Raw genomic sequence first — 6,432 nt, 5'->3', positions numbered from 1 at the left:
ACCTTAGCCATATTTAATCACCAAAATGATTAAATCGATATATTCTTGTAAAATCCTTGGTCCGATCAGTAGGGATATATATATATATATATATATATTTTTTTTTTATTTTTTTGAACCATCTTGTGCTGTTCTGGTTTTACAGCACATAAGAATCTTGCTTAACATCACTTTTCCACATTTTCTCTTCTAGGACATACGGGCCATCTGGACAGCTAGCTACCGTAGGATCTAACCAGTTTGATCTAGTCATTATGCTATTAATTATATTTATTGTAATGAGCATAATATTGACTATCTTGTATCCATATATGTATATATTATAAATTTAAAAAAAAATAAAAATTTTTATCCATATAGTTGTATCTACCCTCAATACATTACAATTTCTTATCCCTACAGTGTATCAACATACTAACCAAGTTATGATTAATTTGACGTTATTATCACAATATCAAACATTTTGATACACAAGATCAAGGGATGGCTAATTGCAAAATATGCCAAATATGCTAAATATGCTAAATATGCTAATAATAATGTATACTCACATGCTATAATTATTTCTTTCAGAACGGGTGAACCATAACTATCTGATGACAATAATATATTGTCATTCCATTCGCACCATAGTCTAGACCCACCCAAGCTGTCCATTCAAATAACTAATTATACCCATGTCTGCAGCATGGCCATTAGATTGGTCTCCATCCAGGCCATTTTTTAAGTCCAATTATCATTAAGTATATCAATTATCATTATTCCCTTTAACCATTTTTTCTTTACCATTATTTCTTTTCCCATCCCTTATTACTTTACCTAATAGTAAAAATTCTCCCCACCCCTCATAAAATGCCTAATTGTGGTATTAATAGTCGACACAAACTATGTCGATTATATAGTGGTTTTCGCTATTAAAACATTCCAATAAACATATTTTTATTTTCTCTTTCTATATTTATTTTCATATTGATATTATTTTTTGATTATTCTATTTTCAACACCATACTTTGTGCTAGGGGTCGACACAATTAATGTCAACCACAGAATAGGAATCAATACCTATATCATAGCCACAAGTGTTTTCAGACACCATTGATGTCTTATAACTATTATCCTAAACGTTTATATGCAGACACCATCATAGTCCTCTATTGATAACCCCAGCGCAGTACTTAGGGTGCCTATAGTCGAAGGCAATAAATTTCCTCAGCTATTACAGCTCAGGTTAATACCTTAATTACAAACATCAGAGGCTTTACACACCCCCCTTCCTCATTGGGACATTTTTATGTCCATCACTTCTCCAAACACAGGATTGGCCTGTCCACCTTTCTTATACAGACTGGGAGTCCCCAGTCCAGCACGTTACTGTGATCAAGCCCAATCGGGGCGAAACACGTGTCTCTGACGTCAGGGCATTTTCCAGCCACTCAGAGCCCTCCCACAGTTCTCCTCAGAGCAGCGCGGCCGTTACAATTTGGACGGTGGGATCTCTCACCGCACGGTTTACTATACCAAGCTTGGATTCCGCTGCCGCCTACACAAGGTAACTTGTTTCTCAGTTCACAGGCTGCCGCTTGCGCACAGACTTTGTGTCTGATGCGTACGCATCCCGATACCGCTACTGAGCGGGACTTGTTGTTCTTTATCATATGGGGCACGCTGTAATTGGACGTCCACTGTATGTGAAATTGAGCGCCTGTGATTAATGTGACCTGCGGGTTAAACTTCCTTGCATACTATTGATTACGCTTTAATTTGGCGTCCACTGTATGAGAAATTGAGCACCTGTGATTAATGTGACCTGCGGGTTTAACTTCCTTTCATACTATTGTTGTTTCATTCAATATACCACATTATCTTTAAAATCCATTTACCTGCTCTACCAGTGTTACCATTTCTAACAGCCCCAATTTAAAACCTTTAATCATTGCTATTTAGCAACAGTCAGTCAAATTGACAAACCACCATTTTTTCTTTTCTGACAATTGAAAAACTTAGCGCTTGTTATGAATGTGATTTGCTGAGAGCTTCTCAGCATATTATTGTTGTTTTGTCTCATTTATTATACCAAATTATCTTTTCTCAAATCCACTTACCTGCTCTACGGGTATTACCATTAGACCATTACTAACAGCCCTAATTAAGAACCCTCTACCATTGCTATTTAGCAATAATCAGTTAAATTGACAATTCCTGTCTTCTTTTCTTCCTTAAAATTGGTAACAATATTTGATGTCCTTAACAAATACTTCCTGTTTTGATACATGCTTGAAACCACATGCTGTGATGTATGCTGCTGATGAATAAATATATCTTGCACATACAACGATTTAAGATTTATAAAGACCTTACTCACCCCTGTATGTGGCATTGTGTGCAGTATTTCCCATTACTAGCTCAGTGACCACGAATTCATTGAATCCAGCAGTGGGCACATATACCATTACTCTGTGAGCATATTTCTCCTTATCCCTCTTATTCTTTCTTATTCATTCTAATCTACTTTCATCTTGCATCTGGACTCGCTCACTCTCTCATTCTCCTGAGCCACATCGGGGAAAAGCAGAAGTGACAACTGGCTCCTAGTTCCATTTGGGGCTCTCTCATCTGATGCCATATACAGCCATACAACGCTGGGCCGCCTGATCCCATCTGAACTCAGCAGCTAAGCAGCGACTGGCTGGATCAGTACCTCCTGGGGGACCATCAGGGAATATCCAGTGCTGTATCACACATTCAGACAGCAGAAGTAACGAATGTATACGAAGAGCATTCATATCTCTCCCTTTATCCATTAAATTCGGTTTCAACAATAGTAATGTAAACCTGTTACCCGTATCATTGCATTTGGGTCCATTACAAATTATATCTTGTGTCAGAGGAGGGTCTGAAGCAAGACTCCAAAATATTTTAAATATTATGAACCTTTGCAGCATGTATTTGCATGGTATCACTATCTTGTGCTGATTTGTCTTGCCCAAATATTTACGTTCTGGGAAATTCCCTGCCAAAACATTTTCGCCCACTTGACGGTGATTGTATCATAATTTCGTTTTTGTCTGCATTTGTATATTACGATTATAAAATAAACTCCGTAGATATACCCATATGCTGATTGATTTAAAAAATTGTTTTTGATCTTGAAACTGTTCTTTGTATCTAATTGACGTGTTCTTATATGCTTTTTAAGAGTAATCAATAAAGGTTAGATTTTAAGTCACACATTCGTACACCATTTTTTCACTATCTTAAAATTTCAAGTGTGCCCCAAAAACCCTTTTGTTCTCCCTACGTCTCTCCTTTGACACCTATTTAATTCCCCCTCTGTCTCTGCCTGAACCCTCTCTGCCTGACACCCCTCTCACCCATCTCTGACACCTGTTTCTCTCTTTCTCCATGATTCCCTATCTATCATTCTCTCTTTCTCTCCATTGCTCCCCCTATCTCATTTTCCCTCTCTATAGCTATGTATCTATGCTGGTGTGTGTGTGTGTGTGTGTGTGTGTGGGGGGCACCAGCTTATTTCTTGCCTCCGGGTGTCACGGATGAACTTACGCCACTGATAGAAAGTAAACAAAGCTTTCTGCGGCTCTACTCAGTTCATTTTGGCCTAGCGACCTGTGCCTATACCGACATACACCAGAGGACCCTGGTGAGTATAGTTTCCGTCCACAGGTACCCCATATGGATTTCTTCAGGACCAGTGAATGGATGGATACCTACATATGTGTCAAGGTAGGTAAGTGTAGGTATGGGCTCAGTATGTAATAAAGTTTTACTTTCATTTTGTCAGTGTTTGTTTATTCCACTATTTGGGAACTGCAAGTTCCAGTTGGACCTTTAATCACCCACATGCTGGGTCTTGTGGTTCTCCCTCAGTGACAAAGAGATGCCTTAACGTACGGCCTGGGGCTTAGCCCTATATCTGCAGATATATGCAACCATGATCTCTGTATTATCTGATCATTATGCAGTGTTATTACTCACTCAGTGATACAAAATGTTTTTTCCTAACCCCTTTACCCCTCCCTTTTAGCACCTGAGTGACATCACAAACTGTATGAGCAGCTTGCCAATAAATGTGTTGTGTAACATAAGTGAATGTCTAATAAGAAAGGGACCCTGTACCACCCTACTGCCTACTGGGTGCCGGATGGGATCCCTACATTCGGGATACAGATAGTCGGGATCCCGACTGTTAAAACCCCGACACTCTGGGTCCTGGCGGCCTCTGGATATTCTCCCTCATGGGGGTCCACATAGAGGGAGAATAGAATAGGTAGTGAGCCACTGTGCCCGCAGCATGGTGATCGCAGCAAGCCCGCAAGGGGCTTTGTTGCGCTCCCCCACTGTCTGAGTCCAGGCAGTCGGGATCCCGAGGTCGGGCTAATGACTATCGGGATCCCGACTATCGGGCTCCTATACCACACCTGTCCACTCAGGTGCCTGGGACCATTACCAGTCTCCTATCAAAGGGTCAGATGTATTTAGCATAGTGAAGTGATAAAGTGGAAGGTGATATATCAGCAGCCAGTCTGCTCCTAACTGTCACATTTAAATTCAGGTATGTAACTTGACAGTTAGGAGCTAATTAGCTGGTGCAAATTCACAGCCTGAAAAAAAACACCACAGAAGGTAATTATGACAATATACTGTAGCTTAAATTGAACTAACTTGCCTGTGATTGGAAAAGCTGTGTGGCCTAACCATGAAATTGAACCCTTTGGTCGAACCTGATTTTTAGGAAGCCTGCAAACCAAACAATAGCACAGCACCTACGCGTTTCGCTGGCCTTACACCAGCTTTATCAAGGCATAAAGCTGGTGTAAGGCCAGCGAAACGCGTAGGTGCTGTGCTATTGTTTGGTTCCAGATCTAAGGACTAACATTGGAGGATCTACCTGCTCAATCCACTGCCCACGTCATCTCCCTTCATTGGATGTCACCGGCTTAATTTCCAGAAGAGTGAATACTTCAGCCACGAGGTTGTAGGTGAGCCCCCAACAACTGGCTCCTCCCTCATTTGGCCCACTCGGATTACAAATCGCCGTTCTTGGGACTCCAGCTCGAATTGGGACCAATTGGAAGGACAGTGCAGGTTCAATCCAACCATCTTTTGCCTTGGGACTGCCCCCATAACGTGAGATCTGGCTACCATTCGTTTTTAAATCTACATTTTTTTAATATATTTTTTGTCCATTTTATTATGTGTTTGAAATGCCATACCTTAATTGGTATTAATAAATAAGTGTATTTTACCCTTTAATTTTGATTCACTCATCTAATTTTGAGCGCTGCTATCACTCTGTATTTTTTCGATCTTTTGAAATGTGTCTAAATAATGAATGCACCTCCAAGGTGACCTGGAAAACGTGCACTGTTGGGGGTACTTGAGGACTAGGGTTGGGAACCACTGGTGTATTACATACATCTACATGATAAGAATTGTGATTCCTGTTCCTGTATCCACTGAAAATCGGAATAATCTGTACATCTATAGGAATAGGCATATACTGTTTGCTGCAGTTACAGCCCTGGCCTGTCCAACATGGACCATTCAAGAGTGCATATTGCAGTACCTTACATCCAGAGGGATACAAACAGATTCCCAGTGCTCAAAAGTCCTACCCCGGCATCACAATACAGATAATCCCAACAGGGGTTCCGTTGGCACCCTAACCCTCCACCCATGCCCTCTACCATAGCCCTATGCTTTGTAGCAGGCTAACCCGAACCCTCCCCACAACTTAAACCTAACATTCCACACTAATGCCTAAACCTAATCTCCCACCCCGCAGCCTAACACTAAACCATTCTTTAAAGTTCCAAAGCCTTACCTCCTACTTGCATTCTAACCCTAACCTTTCCATCCCCACAGTCTATTTCTAAATGTCCCCACTAGTGCTTATAACTAATCCTCCTCACCTGGCATGACACTAACCCTCCCCACATACTCAGAGTGGATGCCAGCTGTCGGTATTCCGACATCAGCATCCTGATCCTTTTTGAGGTTCATGCACTGGTCTTCGGACAGCAGTAGGGATTTTGAACTCTGGCATCCTGACTGCAGGGATGCTGATCACATCTGCAACCAGCACTGATTATAGTAACACCATTATAACTTTGAATACTTAAGAAAAAATTCTGATATTATTATTTTTTATTTACCATATATACTCGAGTATAAGCCTACTTTTTCAGAACATTTTTTATGCTGAAAAAGCCCCCCACGGCTTATACTCGAGTGAGGTTCCCACTTGAGTCAATAAGTTTTCCCAGTTTTTTGTTGTAAAATTAGGTGCCTCGGCTTATATTCGGGTCGACTTATACTCGAGTTTATACAGTAGTTATAAAAAGCCAATAATTTCCATAGCACTGTGATTAATTATGAAAATAAATTATTGGAATAAAGGAACACTTTTTTTGA

General features: G+C 40.5%; 1 pseudogene; it reads left to right on the top strand.

The window, feature by feature from the left end:
- Window positions 1-2,621: 2,621 nt before the first annotated feature.
- Window positions 2,622-2,738, top strand: LOC146005892 (5S ribosomal RNA; annotated as a pseudogene).
- The last annotated feature ends 3,694 nt before the right edge of the window (window positions 2,739-6,432 follow it).

Source organism: Crinia signifera, chromosome 5 (genome assembly GCF_055691185.1).
Source record: "Crinia signifera chromosome 5, ASM5569118v1, whole genome shotgun sequence".
Classification (NCBI taxonomy): domain Eukaryota; kingdom Metazoa; phylum Chordata; class Amphibia; order Anura; family Myobatrachidae; genus Crinia; species Crinia signifera.
The sequence above is the reverse complement of the archived record's forward strand: the minus strand, read 5'-3'. Positions and strand labels throughout refer to the sequence as shown.